The 20,285-nt window shown below is 39.6% G+C and overlaps 1 long non-coding RNA gene across 6 annotated transcripts in view; it reads left to right on the top strand.

Annotated features, from left to right (window-relative positions):
- Window positions 1-20,285, top strand: part of LOC148673804 (uncharacterized) — a 74,932-nt gene that overhangs the window by 3,983 nt on the left and 50,664 nt on the right. The window contains exons 2-3 of one of the 6 annotated variants that reach the window (XR_015936120.1): window positions 598-665; window positions 3,445-3,799. The exons of 1 other annotated variant lie outside the window; for it this stretch is intronic. This is a non-coding gene — a long non-coding RNA (uncharacterized LOC148673804). Of the gene's footprint in view, window positions 1-538; window positions 666-893; window positions 1,086-2,241; window positions 3,800-20,285 lie in introns of those variants that run through there. 4 more of the 6 variants (XR_015936118.1, XR_015936117.1, XR_015936119.1 and 1 more) reach the window with 4 other exon arrangements.

The raw sequence follows: 20,285 nt of genomic DNA, 5'->3' as shown, positions 1-20,285 counted from the left end.
ATTCACTAATTGAGCCTGACGTGAAGTAGTGCATACCCTACCAGGTTAACATTCCCTATTTTCGTTGTTTTTAAGAACCGAGAATTGCACGATTATTGTATGTTCAACACAGCAATTGTAGAACAATTCCAAAGATGTCCGGAATACGAAACAAATGTACATTACTTCCACTCACAAGGAGTTTCCCTACCCAACAACGCACAGGAAAACGCAAGTTCCGAATCTTACTCAATAAAATACACCTTATCGAGTCATATTACTAAATCTACAAACGCTTTAATGTGGCATCCGTTCTCGAAAAATATGAAATTAACAGCCCGCCTTTCTGCCTCGTGTAAAGCAGGGCTTCTCTTGAGTGTCCCGAAATAAAAAGCGATAACGAACATATTTAGAATATGCTGAATTTACGTGGTCACAAACATTTTTTAAAAAACCTCGACATTACGCAATGTACCGCAGTTGTTTTTTTTTTAAAAAAAAACACCGTTTACTTGTGCAGCCACTACACTCCTCATTATTCGGGTGACGGATGCTGCTATTTTGATTTGCAGTGAATATGCATCAATATGGTAATCTTGTGTCTGTCTTGTGGCACAGTGAGATCCAATCCACGTGTGACAGAACTCCTAGTCACCAAGATATAAGGGGGGAATATTTTATATTAGGTGAGTTAATTTTAAATATACATTTTTTGTTGAAAATGTCTAAGTTTTATGTGTGTCCATATAATATACTATATTACGTCTACGTTTACATTCCTGTGTATATGTGAACGATTTAAGAGGTGTTTGGCACGACAAACAAATTATAAGTCAATGACATCGTCTGTTTTCTGGCTAAAAAAATCTTTACGTGTGGCCGTCTGGCCACTTTTATTGGGTGACATATCATAGAAGCACTTTAGTACAAGGTTCACAAAACGAGAAGGCAGAGGTACCGCTGGGAACCACCACAGAGCGATTTAGATGGGTTACTGCAACCGGGCATTTGAATATTTGCTATGCATAATCTGTTAAAGATACTTTCATGGCAGACTTTTCGAGAGGATTGCTTTATTGGCTTAAAAAATATATATATAGAAGCAGGTAAGTCAATACACTGACTAATTAACTATAAGGGAACTATTGGGGTTACAGATATCAAAATTAGGACATAAACACATGAAATGGCTTAATAAGAGTTTTAATGAGCTTACATGTACTTTCCCATTACAAAGGGATTAGGTCACATTACTGCGGTGGGCAAACTCTATGTGTATATGATCATAAATAATGACTAGCCTGCTCGCATAAAACACCAGCAATACGAAATCTGTGGTAAATTGTTTTGTGCCGGTATCGATTCTCGTAATGAAATATAATTGCTTAATGCACTTTTTGCTCTGCTGGTACTTTTTACTTTATGTTCGTAGAGGGAAAAATATCTTGACCACCGCATCGCTATTTGTGCTATTAGGGCTACAAAACGCGGACTGGGATTTTAAATAGCGCTTTATATTGCAACACATTACAATTTTAAGTTACAGGAATAAAGTAATTTCGCTCTAAAAAGGTTGATTTCATTTGCCTCTTTGTTGCTGTTGATCTGTGATGCCTTTGTTTGAATGATTTTGAAACCACTACTTTAAAACGCAGCCAGAGCATTTGTAAACGACATTATTTGCATTAGTTCAACATTTTACATAACCTCTTAAAGAAAAAATGTTATTTTTAAAATTAATTTTTATTTCGCCTAATCTGTATGGAAAGTTGCACGTCCGGTCCTAACCGTGAATAACATTTTCTTTCAAGAAACGCTTAAGAAAACCCAAACATCCAGTAAATAAATAAATGCAAATATACCTTTTACATATGCATCAATATTAAAAATAATACACTCGCAGGAACCAACAGCATCGGTGCTATAAGAATGGCGCGGCGGACGTCTTATTATGCACAGCAGACTTCTTCAGGTCGAATCAGTGCATCTTCACTATCCCGCTTTCTGAGGACGCGCAACACACACAACCGGAGCTTCAAAAAACAAACATACGGCTTTTTTAAAACGTCGAAAAAATAAATCTGGGGGGAAAATTAGTCCGTCTGCTGGAAGAGAGACTATGCAAGCAGGATTTGCATATTTTGATGCACTAATTTTCCTTGATGTATTTAAATATGGCTGTTGCGCGTAGCAGATATGCTAGACTACGTCATTGGACGTGACCTCGCTGTTAAACCCAAACGTGAGTCTGAGCGAGTCAGAAGGATACGCCTGCAGTGATAACTGAATGTCGCTTCCGAGCTAGTCCGGCTTTTGAAAGATAATGCTGTGCTTCTGAGTATCGGGAGAAAGTTGTGAAATAATTCCAGTTCATGGTGTTGGCGACACTGACCACAAAACAACAGAACAAAAAAAAAAATAGACGAGGAAGATCATATAGAAATATTTGGAACATTATAGCCTATGGGTGAAGCCTGCATGCATTCATAAAAATCTGACATTTTATTTTTAAAATTCAGTTAGATAAAATTACGTCTTAAAAGCACAAAACTGTTTCTTGCTGTGTGCTTAAGCAAAACCTTTTACAAAGGCCTACGGTGGAAGATATTCCGCTTTTTAATAGTAAATTAAGCAAAAATCAACTAAACAAAATAAATCAATGCTAAGATATGAGTGACACTGTCTTCTTCCGGTGAACACAAACCAAAAGTATAATAAAATCGACCTAAAATAGTATTTCTGACAGGTTTTTTTCGAATGCGTAGCGAAAACATAATCGACGACGAAAGCTGGGTTTTACCGGTTCAAAGCAACACAAATGAAAACAGAAGGTCTGAAAAAATTTAAATAATGGATTATTATAAACTGTTGTAACTGTGCTGTTGGCTGCAATGAAATAGAACCGATTTTGATTAAAAAAATGACTATCATTGCTGAGCGGCGAATGTTGTTAGCAGTCTCAAAAATATATCGCAAGATAGCGCCTTGCAAACTTCTTCCAAGTGAAGACGTGCCAATCATTTCATTAAAAACGTTTTTAAGTGGGAGATTAATCCGTTACCAGTGTCTGAATTTAAGGCACGGGGGATTTTTCTCACTTTTCAAGTGTAACTCTCGTCGTCTTCAGTGTCGGAGTAACACTGACTTCTGAATAAAAATGAATCCAAAATAAGAGTATGGCAATAATACTCATTGCGATAAAAGCTGGGACGGTCTGGTAATACCGCTCCTAAAACACATACTGTAGGACCCGGCGTGCAGCTGAGTGTATCGTCACTGTGCTGTAAAGAAATTTGAATTTGTTCCGTTTGTCACAGTAGGTTTAAAAAAGGCTCGAAGCAAATTCATTACTCCTATCAGCCCGTAACCTGTTCTGGGAAGGACGAAAAGTCCATGGCAATAGATGAACAATAGGTCTACAGTTCATATGCAACAAAAGAATTGGGGAACTTGTTTGAATTTCAGAGCACGTCCTCATTCTCAAGGAGGGATGGACTAGACCTCGGCCAACGCCAAAAACTTAGTCTTCCACCACAGCCCTTCACTTTACCATTTGGGTGTATAGAAGACAAATACGTTATGGGAAAGTTTTTTTTTTTGTGTCATGTGGATGGAATATTGCCTCTGCTTAACTCAGAGCAGCCGAAGCAAGTCTAATGAGCTGGGTATCGGCGGCAACTTTAAAATGAGTGGGTGACGAGTATGGCTGGATTCAGGGGAAGTACTGAGTGTCCGAAAAGGTTTCTCTGCTGGATGATTTCCGACGTGAGGACTGCTGAAAGAGCCTGCTGTACACTGCTTAAAACATCCTTTCATGTTTGTAAGTAAATGTTTTAATTATTCGTAGTTAAATATATACTATATATAATACTTTCTGATATCTATATGAAATCTACATTTGTCCACAAAATTTGATCTACTCTAAAACCTCCTGGTGCCCACTGTTGGCAGTTGCTAAAAAGTAGGAAACTTGAGTGAATTTGTGTAATTGTGTAAAACTGTGCATCGGAGTGGTTCACGCCTCGAGGCAGCGTTTCCGAACTTGAAGACCCTTCTCTAACCTGGCGGGATTGTAATGGAAGTGGGTGTGAGGCAGCATAAAGAATTAAATCGCAGCGATAATTACTGTGCTGTTAATTATCTTGCTGTGATGGGCTTTTCTGTGGGCTACCCTTTTTGCGCACAATGAATAATTTTGTGCTAGTGGGCAGTTGCTGGAACTCCACTGTTGTCTAAAATACGCCTCAGATGATCGCAGAAAATACGAAATAAACAGTGGTTACACTAAATGCATGCCAGTATGTAACAATTGTTTGTGATATCTTGCAAATCATGCCGATAAGATTAAACCAGAATGTAAAATCTCCCAGTTTTCCATTTGAGCACTTTAAAAGTGCTTGCCACCGAAATACACCTTTTGCATCATGCAATGGGGTTTTTATTTTATGAAAACTTTGGGATGATCTATGTAAGACAGCGTGTTTCCGTGTATAAACACAGAAGAGGGTCTTAGCAATTATAATACACCCAGAAATAATAGCCTAAGAACCGTATACCAAAGGTCATTCCGGAGACTAATGCGATTTAAGTCATGTCCACTTCGACCAGCGAAGCTCGTCTCAAGCCCACGGTCACTGGCACTTCAAGTCGCCCTGTCGACCAGGAAGCGAACTCCAAGGGACCAAGTTACTGCCGCCAGGACGAGCAAACAAAATGTCTTTAGCGAGTGGTTGAGTTTATTCGGGGGTCTAACTTCCAGGAGAATATGAAACGAAGCTGGAATATGACTCAAACTCGTCTTTCTATTTCCTGAGTCGTTTCTTAATAAAATAGAGTGACTTCATGCTGGTCTCCGTAACCGAGACAAAATGTACCGCTTTGTGATGGCACTGGGTATAGAGCTAACAAGCATCGAGGCTAATGTCACACCGGCCGTGGGTGCAGTTTAAAGTTAAAAAATATGTGAATTATCTGTAACGACCCTGTACATACCTGTAACTGCATGAATGTGTGCTGATGTATGAGCTTGTGTTCATATCTCTATATACACACTCGTACACAAACGTTAATGCTGTATGCGAGTGATATCGGAATTGTTTTGAGGTGGTTTCGACATACAGTACAAACATTTCGCGCTGTATTTTGCTCAAAATACATACCTTTTTCCCCTTATGCCCATTTGTATTTGTAATGCCTCTTGCATTAGTTTCCATACTCGTTTCTCCATAGGAGAAAGCATAAATGTATCACCCGGTGCGCCAGATTGTAATTTTGTTTTCATTTCTCCTGCCGAGGGACAGCGATGCCCAAATAAAGCTCCAAATTAGAACCAGTTATGCAAAGATTTGCTCTGTCCTACTTCAGTGACGTCACGAAACTGCGATTGAATGGGGGTAGCTAATTGCTCCACTCAGCGATTAAATAGTGAGACCGCGTGTCTGGGAGAAATCGGATATAAACATGTAACATTCCCCGGGAAACCATCACCTATAGTCTCTGTTCTGTTACAGAAATCACACACACGCACAATAAAACACAACACTCATTTTCCTTTTTGAAAGAGTCTTTATTTTTGTCATTTCGTACATATACACGGGTTTGTCGTTCGTACCTGAACAATACTGAAATATAGCCAATAGGGTATTATGTAAAAATAGAGAAAATGCAGTAATTATTGCGAGAAATTCAGGAAGTCTTATACGACTATTTCGTATTCGTATTGCATATTGGGGGTATTTCTTGTGCCACAATAACGTAGAAACATACTTCATAGAGTATATTCATACTTCATAGTTTTACTCGTTCTCCTAGATGATAAAAACAATAATCTGAAATTAGCTAATAGGCGGACTGTATATGACAGATTCATCGTCTAACGAGAAGAGTAAACTGTAATAGTTACATAATCATCTTTTTTTTCCTGTCTCAAATAAAGGAGAATCGTTTCCGTAAAGTACTGTTGGTTACGAAATTCGTAATCTTAATGCCACATGAAAGCTGGATAACCAAAGTGTAGGTGGGCAGACTTAGGGGGCTACAGGTACAGACTGGAAATTGACATTTGCGATCCACGGTGTTTTTATAGATATTTCGATTTTTTTTATTTGGATTTGTAATGTTTCAGAGTCTGATCTCCAGAAAAGATGGGAGTATAATTCATCGACAACTCTTCAGTCTTCAGTGTGGGCGACGGGATTACATATCGAATGTGACTCATTTGACTGGTGTCATTGTGCCTTTGTCTTTTTATGACTTTTGTACGTTTTAACAAGTAAAATTTCAGTTACAAGAGACGTGAGGACAAAAAAAAACTACACAAATCTTAATGGTCAAAGGGACCATATATTTGTCCTTGGGCACATATCATACGTGTGAGATGTAAAAAAAAACCTGTCAGGTTGTGAATTTGTAACATGGCTAACGAACAGGAAACACATAATTGTCAGTTTGGTAGCTGCTACTTTCTTAGCCTTTAATTATGATTACTTTTAAAGCTATCTAGTGCGAGTGAAAGGCAGCCGACTGTATATGACAGTTAATCATTGCTGTTCCAGTCATCTTTGGCACGTTAAGTCTTTAGGTGACGTTATCCTAAAAGATTTTCTTTTCTTTTGAGACAAAGCCAGTCACTGACGGAAATTATTCAGAGCTAGAAAAAAAATATAACTCTCTGTACTGTAATCTTTTTTTTTACAAAACGGTGTAGGCCTTAACGGCCGAGACCACAGTGAGTTTACATCTAAAACATTTGAAGTTTGAAATCCTGCTCTGCTTTAGCTGCACAGTCAATTGTATTGATGTGCCAACGATATTCAGTGAATGTTATTGACGCTGTATTCGTCTGAAACGGACTAGATCTAATTGTTTGATCACAGGTTTTCATCCCGATTTAAATTCGGTGTGAAACAGGCCTTTTTTATACAATTCTATCCCCGAGTGTTTATCTTAAAAATAGAGGCTATATATAATACGGTATTTTTAATATTGATGTTATACTAGAAGGTCTAATGTTCTATATTATACAAATCCCACTTATTTCCATTTGTCCCGTCTTGACCGCTTATACAGTTGCCACTGCCCTCCTCAAACACAATTCATTTATTGCCCATTCCTTCCGTACGAAATAGCCTTGTTTGTGGCATTACTTTGTAGAAACGAGACTGCCTGACTGTAGTGGGATCAGAAGGTTAGAAATGCCCGCTTGCAGCACATCAAAATGAGGATTCGCATAGGCTTCACGCTGATTTCTGATGGCGTGGCTGTGGTGCGGTTATGCCACGGGCGTGGGATCGTTAGGAAATAAGAAAAAAAAAAACTTCTGGGGAGAATGCTATATATATATTTGTTTGTATTAATACCCACTACACCTTTAAAGAGGCCCCACCACCATAACCAGGCGAGTGCGCGCGCACGCACACGCTCCCCGTGTATCCTGTGTGGCAGGTGGAGATAGTCTGACGGTCCCGGTGTGTTTTTATGTGCAAGACTTGTGCTCTAGCTATGGTGATCATTTCTCTGGTGATATGCGACAGTGTCACAAACCTTGCCATTTTCAGAGCTTTGAAATGTGTGCATGTACGCGGTGCAACACACAGACACACACACACACACGTATATACTGTATATATAGGTATCTGTGAGTCTTTTTGCAGATCGCAGACAGACAGGGCTGCGTGTGTAAGCGTTGATGAAATTCAATATGACGCCCGGTGTGGTGCAGTTACCATCGTAACAAATTCTGTATGAACTTTTTTTTTTATTCTTTTCATTGTCAATGGAAAACTACTCGCAACATGCTCACTGGTTTTGAAACACCCGCAACAGAGTGCAGTTCAGATCCCTTCCATGTTTGTTCATTCCCAAGTCTGCAGGTCTTAAAATAGATGCACTGGGATGTATTGACTTAAAGAGCTTGGACTTTTGTTCATTAAACGATATTAAAAATCCAGTTTCTGATTATCTGGTTTGAGATAATAACTGTCTTTCAGTGTGGCGTTCTTCATTATTTACATGATGGTATGATGAGTCTTTTTAGTTATCAGTTCTCTACCCTAGACACTTATGATGACAGAAATTGATTATTTTTTAATTACATGGTCACGTATTATTTGTGGGTTACTTTTAAATACAAACAGAAACCCTCGCTTTTGCGTCTTTTAATGTGATCCGTACACATTTTGAATCCGAAACAATAGATCACTGAAGAAATGTGTTTTTTTCTTATGTGTGTTACTGGAACACGGTATTTACTTAGTTTTGTTAAATGAGATTTCTTGCCGTGTTTAAATAGAGCAGCGAATATATAAAGGTGTGCTCAGCATAATGGAATGCGCTGTGCTCTTACCACAAAATGGTGCATGACGAGAATTTTATAGAGAGTAAGTATTGAAATCGTACAGGAAGAATAAAACCTACCTGAAATCAAACGTTAGCCTGATGAATGCAGAACGCATTCTGGAACAGAGCATCTGAAAAAACAGTTTACAGGGGGATGCTACGATGCGAGTACCTGTAAATCACTGTAGACGCTCGGTATGACTGTAATGTGAGCTATGAAGCCATCAAAACACGACACCCGTGCAAATTGTCAATGTAATTATACCTCGACTCACTGCGTTACTCAGACCCGATTTCCAGTAGCAGAAACCAGGCCCTGTCTGGTGAAGCAACCAAGTGCGCCTCGCCTCTCAGCAGAGACCGCTACAAGAGAAATTCAGACAGCTCCGGATCGCTTTCATCTGTCCTCAGAGAGTATTTCTCCCCGAGTCTGGATATTAGAGCGATCTTCATTAGCAGCAGCAAGGAGTGCTTTCAGCCCCGCGGAGCATTTTTTTCCCCTTCTTCCCTGGGTCTCTAGACTGTTTGCAGGGGGGAAAGGAGGCAGGAATTATTCCCGAGCTCTTGTTGATGACGCGGGCAGATTGCCGATCACTCATGCATCTAAATAAACGTGTACTTGAGAATTTCTCATGACATCATCATTACCTTATAGTCCCGCGGTCCGAGACCTTTGACCTCGTCCGGTTGGTCCAGATTTTGGCACTGCAAGCTCCCCCCTCCCTCCTTTCCCTCCCCCCTCCCTCAATGATGGCCCTTTTCTCCTTCTTTCAGACCGTTGGCAGCGGCAAGCGAGCAGGACAGCATCTTCCGTCTCCTCAGCTCTCGGCTCTGTGAGACCCAGGCTCTCTCTCTCCCTCCCTTAAAAACACACGCTCGTTACGTGCAATGAAGCTGCCACCATTTGGCAAAATAAATAAATATGTAGATTATCTCCTGTGCATAATCAGAAGCGATCGCGGCGTGTTTCTTGAATCGTCTTGACACTTTCTTCTGGAACCGGGATTTTCTTTTTCATGTGCAGTTGGCTGGCGACGTGGGATATTGCTCATACCACAACGTCTTCGCCGAAGAAAAGGAGCCTTTGTGAGAATGGAGCAATTTACAATGCAAATGGAGGCCTGGGCGAGGATGGAGGCACCTCACTCTTTTCCAATTGCTCAGTTCAACTCCGCGATAATGGCTTGTTTAACGTGACCACAAACATCTGGATCTGGCTTATGGCTTGTGACACACAAACAACATTCGGAAGGGAAAAAAAAAAGTTGGGGATAAACTTTGAAGGACAGCGGTTTCTAGGAAAGGTGTGACGAGCTTCGGGGAAGTATGATTTTCGTGTGTTTGGGGGCGCAACAACTTAGGAAAATAAAAAAAAGCTGCGTGATGTTTGCGTGGTGAAACTGGACAACAGAAGCCCATTGCGGCAAACAGTAGGAGAACTTTGGGGTGAAATGCCGTTAAAGGAAGGGAAGTGGGTTGTTATCTTTGGTTATCTAGCTGTATGAGTGTGTTGGTCTTCATAAAGCTAGATAACCGAAAGTAAAAACTGCTTCCAGGATCGTCGTGGACGCTTGGAGGATGTAAAGTAAGGGGAGCAGGAAAGTACGTACAGATTGGATATACAAACAGGAGAACACCTGGCTGTGATCGAGGTCTCAAATGGCACCCTCTTCAAATGGTAAAAAAAAAAAGGCAGAACTTGCGCCATTTTCTGGGACAATTAGAAGACAGTTTTTTTTTTCTTTTCTTTTATACTTTAAGGATGTGTCATTCAGGATTTATGATTGCATACGCCAGAACGATTCGAGACACCTACTGCGTTAGAATTAAAAATACTTACCGGTAGTCTTTAATTTTCTGCCCAGTGTTACTCATGAAGGTAGGCCAAAACGCTCAAGCCATAATGAAACACTTCTGCTTATGATGTAACACCACTCGACGAACAGTTGTAATAGATACACTGGGGGAAAAGTCTTATCGAAACAGACCTATATATGTACCGTACTGTGTATGCCTACACATAGATTGAATATCTAAAATGCCGTATATAGATGTAATGTGTTTTAAACCACACGTCGTTCCAAAACTTTAGCTCCCATACATATGTGTCAAGATATTTGAATAGAGAACTCAAAGTTGCTGTGCAAAAAAAAACGATTAAAAATATCCAGGCTACCCGTCCCCACTCAAAATTCACGAACAGATGCTTCCTTCTTCCAGGAGGGTTTCCTTGAGGAACCTACTGAACCAGAGACACTTGATGGAGACGAGTTCCCCTCCCCCCTTGTCAAAGTGTTCAAAATGTTCCGTCTTACTCGGCTCCTAGCCCTGGAAATGAAAGTGACATTTACGGAGGAAACCACGTGCGCGCCTCCTCTCTCTCTCTCTTTTTTTTGTTTAGGCATGACCGGTTCTGTCCAGGAAACGGCGCTGGCATCCCAAACTGAAATAATTAGGACGTATGCGGACCTGACAAAAATGGAAAGAGGGCGAGCGAGCCGCGGGGTCTGCCTTGCTTAATTGATTCCGTTAAACGGATCGCAGGAGATGTGAACGTCTGCACGCTAGCATTCCCACGCTCAAGGGCCAAGAGTCAGTGCCGGGCTCGGACAGAATATGATAGACAGTCCTGTCGGGGACTGGGTGGCCTAGGTCATGAAAAAATATCAAGTGCGCTAGACTCATCTGCAACACGTTTCCCACCCACCGCAACCAGACTGGCAACAGTCCTGAAAAGGGTAGTCTAGGGGTTCAGTGTGTGTCTGGTGGTAGTCAAGCTACTGTCCTTCACTTTATTAAACGTCCTGCAGTTTTGCGGCGCAGTCGCTCATGCTAATGAATACATAGGGTTTCTGGGAAAAAAAACAAACACATTACAACATTTGATATGTGTATAACGCTTTATTTATTGGTACGATATAATTGCAGGTTTCTTATCTTAAACCTCACTATACATGGTACCTTCTTAATTTGTTGATGAATGTTCAAGCCGTTATCTGAAAACATCGGTATTAGTTTTGAGCATTTTGCCAGGAGATCTCAATGAGGGCTCTTAGTGATGATGATCAGCAAAGAAACTAACGTTTCGTCATATTGGCTGAAGTGGTGAATTTGCAAATCTAACCTAAACTGTTTTAGGCTTCTTTTTTTTTTTTTAGGATTGAAAATATATTTTCAGGATGATGAATTTTGGGAAAGCCCAGGAAAGGTTTGCTGTGGCCCCCAGAAATCGCAAGCCACGTTATTATCGCCCCCAGATAACACGAGCGTCTGTACAGAAGACCTTTGAACTTGCCTTTTGACAGAACAGCACGTGCCAGACCTTTAGTACTGTACTGACCACCGGTGGGGAAACGCGGTTTGTCTGCATGGACGCACTGTTTGGTACAAACAAGCTTTGAATGATAAAGTACTTGTAGACCTCCCGTTCTGTGCACTTTACAAGGGAGTTGTAAAAACGGTTACTGCTGCCTGACTTTAGTCCATTGTTTGCCACAATCACTATTTACATTACAAGGTCTAGGAGTTTGTTTTTTCTTCTAGCAGGTGCAATTAAAGTAATAAGATGTTAAGTTTCCCCCCTCACCGACTGGCAGGGAAACCCATTGTCTAGCTGCAAACTACTCAATAATGTCACAGGAACTGATGGTTGAGGCTGCACCGAGCTGGCGGTTTTATTGTTATTTATTATGCAGCCACGTTGAAATGCTCTCTGCTTGGTTGTTAATTAGGCGAACGTTTGTTTTAACCGCAGTCTTTAATTTCGTTATCCAATTTATGGACAGATTAAAGAGTTGAATTGAATCAAAAGCACCGAGTGTTGTCCTTTTTTTATATATATACAAAAGAGATTTCGAATCGCCAATGCAGGGTCTAGTTGGATCGTTTCAATCATTTGTTTAGCCCCAGAAGTGCTTAGTGAAATAGAGTGTGTAAATGCGTAATATCAGTGCATTAGAAATCACCCACATTTAGAGTTTAGAAAGTGGGAACTGTTACAAACCTAAGGGAATGTACTGGAAATCAGATTTTAATTAGAATGTTGCAAAGTACAGTTTCTTGTCCGTAGAAAACAAACACGCGGTGGTTTTGACAAAGAGTCCCAGTGAAGTTAGTTGGTCGCGTGAGCACGCATGTTAACTAGTGGGAACGAGGGGCTCTCTCTTTGTATTAAGGGCGCAGCAGATTGCTATGCAAGGCCAATGTTAAAAAGCAGCTGAATTTAACACCATCTGGAAGAAAAGAGCTCTTCCCGACTTTCTCACACCGTCAGACAAAACTAGTGTCTCTTGTTCGGAGTCCTTGTCTACGCGGCCACACAATACCGAGTCATTATACTTTTGCTGAGAGAAAATTTGAGAACACAATATGGGTAACCAGTGAATGACCACGATTCATTGTGCCCGCTTAAGTCGATTGGAATCTTCGTCTAGAGCCATGAATGGTGGCATTGTTTTCACAGCCGGGGCTGCGCTAAATGTCAGGGTAAAGAAGAGTAGAGAACAACGTGAAGTCTGCAAATAACAGACCAAATCTCAATCATTATATTTTCCACAGCAGAGGAATATCATTGCAGGGGCTAACAATAACATGCTGACTTTTGTTTTATTCCCGTCAGCTGGAGGTTTTATATTTTTATATAGGTGGTGTGGCGATTCTTTGCATACAAAAGCCGACTTAAAAACGTAACATTGCAACCATCTTATTTATGCGCACACTGCTAGATCCTAGACACTACCTACTGTAATATTTAGAGCGATATTGCTAAGAACGTCCTTAAAACGCCACAGGGTTATTGTGTGTTTTTGTAGGCCGAACTGACATCAGGCAACTGCAGTCAGTTATTCGACAGTAACATTATTTTAAAATACAAAGCATCACAGTTCTAAAATAACACAAAGGAAAAACACAATTTAAAGTGCCTAGTTAAACGTCCACATCACCGCTGCATATTGTGTACACTTCGGCAATGCAAAAGAAACAAACTTTTTTTTATATAGATTTGGGGTTCAATTTCGAATATGTTTTTGCATTTTACTAGATTTCTCCCCATCTGATGTAATATATCGTCTTTCTTTCGGCAGCTCACATCAAAAGACGCATTTTCAAATAAAAATAGCAACTAAAAATAAATAGTGCTTTTATCATTCCTGTTACACTGTCACTGTATGATTAAAATACGTGTATGGCGAATGTGAGAATGGGAGGGAGATCACGTTGTTTTCTGAGCCTTCTTTTCAATTGGCTGATGAAAGGTTGTGAATTACACCTGTAGCTAAACGATGCGCAAATGTTACATTTGATGTGAGATTTATTTAATGCCGCCATTAGTGCCAAGATACAGGCACAGGGGAAAAGTTGGGACAGTTCTGCAGTATCACCAAGTGTATCTCTGATAATAATTGTCTATATTTTCAGTTCTTAAAAATGTTTTTCCTGGTCTGTTGCTATGCATTTTAGATTATATAATGTATTCCCTATGTGTCATATGTACTATATATAAGCTAGCCTATATATAAGCCAGCCAATAGTATATGGTGTGAGAGGTACTGCATAACCATAACCACAGTGGCATGAAAGCCGTTACATCTTCTAGATGCTGATTGCTAAGCTAAGGGAAGAGGTCATTGTATGAAAAACCATGCTGTTTACATTTTGTGCATTGACAGAATTATGCAGTGTAAATCTAAAAGCATAAAAATATTTTTAATCAACGTTTCGGATTCTGTTCATATCGTTTTTGACCGGCTGACATGCAGCCTCATTTACTTGCCATACAGTACAACAACAGTGAATGAACATTTGTTCTGGCTGTGAAGGCAACTTCAGTTCACACGTGTTTTGTTCGAATTCTGTGAAAGGGTTGTGCTAAGGTACATGGAAAAATATTAAAAATTCTATGTTAAATAAGTGAAATGTAAGAGAGACAAGGCAATACCATATAGTGACTGTGAAATAAATAAGAATTCCTGTGTCAGAAAACAATGGTATGTTTATCAAATGAGTCTGGCCACATATTTATAGCTGAGAGAAACAGCTATAATTTATGTGAGCTATTTTATAATTGAGAGAAGAAAAAAGCCTAAAAGTTTCTGATTGGGGATTGTGTGATAACACCCTTGCCCTGCTGGTCAGTTGTCATATCAGTACAGAAATGGATCACATTAAATTAAATGATCCCTGGCAGTTTAAGGCGATTAATGTGACAGACAGCACTTGCCTTGTAAACCAGGGTTGCCTACTACACTGAAAGGTAAATGTTTTCCAGAATCCTCCCCGTTCTTGCTATGATTTTGACTCATTCCTCAAGGTTGGGCTCAAAAGTGAAAAAAGTGGAAAGCATGTCAAACTGGGACTGAGTTATTTTGATCCACTTTTGCTAAATAGATGTGTTTATTAATTTTATATCTATATTCATGTATCCTGTTTAGTTGGCATATAGAAATTTCAGCACATTGTAATAATTTCTGCCAACTCTTGAATTCTTTAAAATTCAGAATATACCACCGTGCAATGCAAAGAAAAATGACTTGCCAAGCAATTACAGCTGAAATGTGTGTAAAATGGAAAATATATTTTTATTTCTTATTTGTTATTGTTTCTAAATATAGATCTAATATAAGACTCACATTGTGAAGGATCACATGATCATAGATTTCATTAGCAAGAAAGGGATGGGTTATTGCTTTGCGATTGCCTTTGCACTGTGTAAAACAGTGACATGGCTCCTGTGTTTTAGAAATGAGATTCGCGATGCTGGCCTGTGCTCTTTGTTGGTATGGCATCCGAATAGGCGAGTCCCAGGAAACGGGTTGCCTGGCATGCTACTTTGCAAAGACAGCCCACGAGATTCACCTCTGGTGATTGCTTAGATCATGGCAGTGTCGTAACGCTTTCTCGTTGGTGTGGCCAGCTGATAGTCACACTTGGTTATCCGTGAAGGAATCACAGTTTGCACCCAGTATCTCAAGAATCTCCAAATGAATGCCTGTCTTTCTGTGCGACTTGACATCAGTCCACAAAGGACTGAAATGTTAGGGGAGATCATGCCAGAGCTCTGATTCCTTGTGCAAGAGAGTCAAGCCAATGCTCCTGAGTAATTATCGCTTGGTAACTCCCTTCCACATTTGGGCTCAAGTAAACCCAGTTCTATGGACTTCCCCATACAGGTCAATGTAAGACCAGTGCAAACTAGCAGAACATAATGGCTGATCTGAAGAAGGCATTGTCGGATATCTGTGTATATGTATGCTATACATAGACATATGCATTCATTCAGATTGTCTGTCAACATTGTGAGCACACCTAGGAGATTGCTAAACATCTATGGAAGAAAGATTTAACAAAGAAAACTAATAAATACTGGCTAGGTTAAAAGGCACATCTAAACTGCCCTTGGTGGTGCAGGGCAGTGGTGTAGTGCTCAGTTGCACCATATGAGTAAAATGAAAAATGCTTTGGGAAAGGCTGCAATTTGTTGTAGCCCTTTCCAGGAATAAGCAGCTTTCCGATTATGGCAGGTGGATGGACCTACCAACTTTCTGCAAAGAAAAGGCAGCCGAGTATATGATTGTCCAATGTTGCACTGCAAACTGTTCTCGTGAGATTATCCCCTTTTGGAGCAGTGTGCACACTCTGTGTTGGTGTTCTTGCATCTTGCAGGGTGAATGCCTTCTGCAGTATTTGTGTCACTCTTCTGTCAAGCTCAGCTTGAGGTATTTCAGTGTGTTTATTATAGGTGAACTGAGGAGACCAGTGTAGAACCGCCTCATCTTTGTTTAAATGTAAAGAATTTAGTGTATCACTGTGTTTGGGGTCACTATGACATTAAGATATAAACTCTTCACCAGCCTTGTGGGGTCCCCCTGTGGGTGAGTGCATGACATCACAGAGCATAAAGACATAAGAAATGGTACAAGCATCAGGAGGACATTCAACTTAATAGGCTCATTTTGTGGCAGGTAGTTATGGATACTTGATCCAAAGATCTAAAACCTGAAAAAAAAAACAGCAGCTTCTTCCAGACCCTCACCACCCTTTGTGTAGAGAGGCATGGCATGTTCCCAGTTTTCAATGTCCTTCCCCTCGGTTTTCATTTGTGTCCTCTGGTTTGTTTCACAGTAGAATGAAAAACACACGTATATAGCTCCTTCACCTCTGACTTATGTTCTTCCCTTGTATTTTATTTTTGTGTCATGGTAGAAGATTCCTGTAGATATATTCTAACAGTTTCCCTCATGGGTTTGTTGTCACAGACTGGAGCTACAACATGCTGGTGGTTTCATCTTTCCATGAAACTCTCCGGCTTTGCCCTTTTTTTTCCCACCAATATTTAAAATCTGTCGCCCGATTTGGGCAATTTGAACAATTCTGTTTTCTAAACAGCTCTTGACCTACATCCGCCTTGCTTTCCTTGTACACACATTGTCCTGCATGCTCGTTGTGACCAGTACACCATTTTTTCCGAAAGACTGACTCTTCATTCAGTTGCCTCCCTGGGGATTCCATTCCTTGTGCTGGTAATTAAGGATACCTGATCAGTGTGTTATCACCTTCCTGGGACCATGGCAGCTTATCCTACTTGCAGTTCTAACCCTCCACGATTCTCAGAATCTTGTCCCAGATTTTCACATGCATCTATCTCAGCTGGGTTTCTGAAAACAGCCTTTTGCCTTGAAAGAGGTGCATAGCCTATTCTGAGGGGGTAATGATTACACTCAGGTAAATGAGGTAAAATGCCAGTAAACCCACTATTGCATTTTCCGAAAGAAATATTGAAATGTGTATTGATGTGTGCATATATGTGTTATATGGATACCAGAGATCCTTCGTTTTGAGATGGGAATGATAATTACTCCATTTGAAATGAAAAATTCTGTTCCTCAATCCGGTAACAGGACACCTGTAATTAAAAGCCTTGAAGGATTCCCAGCAAGGCTATCTGAAGAGACTGCAGTGTTAAACAAGCTGTGCATGATAAGAAATTTTGCACGCCCACTTTCCAGTCGCGCGCCCGAGTCGCGCGCAGCGAGCTCTCCCGGTGATTGGTGTTTCCTTGGAAACAGGAGGTGAGCTCAGGGGGCGCGTGCTGGCACCAAACAACGCTCAGGTCAGGGAAGCGGTGCAGCTGTGTTGTAGGTTAAATTACATTTATCCCGTATTAATTATATATCGCAACAAACTTTTAGTGAAGACGTTGAACTGGGTATATCTGATGCGCAGTCGATTTTAAAATAAAGTTTTTAACTTATTCTTATCGGCGCGGTAACATTTTCCGAATTTAGATGAATCTACCCCAAATAAGTTATTTAAATGGAAATTTGCTTCAGAATCGTTGGTTGCGCTTAGCTAAAAAGCAATATTATGATTGCCAGTGCGTTTTTTTTCTTTTGCCTTCACAGTAACTGCAGTAGTAACATCTGCCCACCAAAGCAAAATGAAAGTTATAGACGTACGGAACAAAATTGGAAACGCCTTGTAGCCCCCGTCTGTTCTTAATATTTAAATAACACGCTAACGTAACGTCTTGCATTTTAAACAGCGTCTCGTGCTTTTCTCTCTGTATCGTTTTGTAAAAGAAAATAAACCGTTGTTTCTTTCTTAATGAGATTATTCTGATGCTTTCAAATTCCATAAAATAACGTAAAAATAATCCTAAAAATCTGCGCTAAGCCATTTAATAACATCACGCATGGACATTTAAACTTCTTGTCGGTCCCAGGGAGGATTAACGCGGTGCCTTGCTGTGCCCTGTCTATGATGCCATGAGATTAACACTTTCGCTTCAAGCGGCGGTGTGACTTGCAGGGCGAGCTGTCGTTGGCGTTCGGGGATCTGGTGTTTCACCATCAAATGTAGAGCCAACTCACAAAATGGCAGTGTGGCCACCGCCGCCTGTACGACGACGTTTGCTACCCCTTACTGTATACTGTGTGGCCAAGAACGTCGTCTAATTGCAAATCAGAGAAGCGCAGTGACGGAAAGAGAAACAGATTTGTCAATTGTAACGGACCTGTGCTCAGCTGGGAAGGCAATAAATACCCCCAATTTAAATGCCCAAAGTTAAACATGATTAAAAAAAAAGATAATGACGTGTTTAATCCAGTGCAACGTTTGTCATACAAACTTTGAGATATACTGTTAGTTAAAGTATCTCTTTCAGCTGTAATCGCTCAAACACGTTGTCGCTCTAACATTTGTCTCCTCGTTTTCTTAACGTGACGATCTCCTGTCAGAATCTCCATCCTGAAACTGTGGACACCTTGGTATTTATAAAATGGCTCATGTATTTACAGGGGAGCTAACTGCAACTTGATTTTTGAAATTGCAAACGGGTTATCGTAATATACGATTTGGGAAACTTTTTGTTTTGAAAATCGGTTGATGATAGATTTATCCAAGGAAGGAACTTGGCGCTTAACGCATTAAAAACATCGGAAAGTCACGTTCATGTCCAGGCGGCATGCATTAAAATATCAAATTTTAATACGGAATATACGGAAAAACTGAAAAGTGTAAAACAAAGTACAATATATGAAAGAAGAATTGCATTCACGATTATTATTTTGTAATAGCTATTATTATTATTCTTCGGATTGTACACGTCTTTTTTACAACTTTTTTTCTGACGAAATATTTTGTTCTTAACAGCTCTGAGACACTTGGAAATTTAACAACTAAAACTCAGTCTTTTAGTTTCTGTAGTGGTTCTAGTTTTACATTTATATATGTACTGTATATTCTTCTGATGACCTTTCTTCCCCCAGATAGGCATTGTCATTTTTCCCTCCATATTTTGTTTCTGGAAATGATGGCAGATGTTCTGATTTATACATTAAAGGACTTTATTTGTAATACAGAACATTAAGGGAAAAGGAATGAATATGAATGTTATGCATCAGTATTGTAATTCAGTGTTATTGTAATTAGAACTTAGTTTATACACAAGATTGTCTATCAGTTTATATAGTGTAAGTGTATGTACAAGTATTCTGGCATCAGAGATCATATAAGAACCCAGTTTGTAACATTTCAATATTGTGAAGTCAAATATTTTTTTTCAGAAAAGGTTAAAAAATGTATGTTGTTGTTATTTCTGCCCAAAACACCTTTTAAATAAACAACTGCATAATATTTACTTAGAATATAAATCAAATGCTGTGTAGTTCACTTCAGTGACATTTTCTGTGTGCATCTGTTTTCCATTTAACAGTATATTTAACTAGAAGACCCACTTATGCACTTATTCTTCTTCATTTCTGTGCAGTGTACTATCTTTTGACTGTAAATATATGATATGTAAATGTTCTTTTTATAAATAAATTACTATAATTGCGTTTGAAATACTCCTCAAATCCTTAAGACGAAAGCATCTAAATAATATATCACACTGAATTATTTATTAAGTCTAATTCAAAATAACTGTAAGGCTAGGTCATAGCCATATTACTTAACTGACCTAAACATACATTTTTTGCAAGATATAAAAAAACAGGCAATAGTTTTGGTCAGGGTAAATCTTTAGGTCTTTTCTGCTATTTCTATGGAAAACATAATGTAAATCAGTCTGACCAATTCTCACCTAAGTTGTGTGTTTAAATATATATACAGTACTTTTCAGAGTAGTTAATATGAACTTTCAAATATGTATGCTCTACAAATCTAACTTTAATGAAGTTAACAAAAATATCACTTGCACGTTGTTGCCGAAAAATATTAAAACTTTAAAATAGTGCTGTTCAAATGCCTGCTTTAAACACGTCCTTTTGTTTTACTGCTACATTTTTATGAAGTCGAGTGCCTAATTAATTACTGTGGTGTTTTCCCCCTAGAGAGCCTAGAAAGTCAATGGAAGACTTTAGAAATTCAAACCAAGGGGAACACTTGAAACTGATTACTTCAAATACAGATTTCTAAGATTCAGGAACATCGCCGATGTGTCCCCTTTCCGTGTATGTCTATGAAGTACA

This window comes from Lepisosteus platostomus, chromosome 4 (genome assembly GCF_059453375.1).
Source record: "Lepisosteus platostomus isolate fLepPlt1 chromosome 4, fLepPlt1.hap1, whole genome shotgun sequence".
Lineage (NCBI taxonomy): Eukaryota > Metazoa > Chordata > Actinopteri > Semionotiformes > Lepisosteidae > Lepisosteus > Lepisosteus platostomus.
This window is presented reverse-complemented; position numbering and strand designations above follow the sequence as displayed.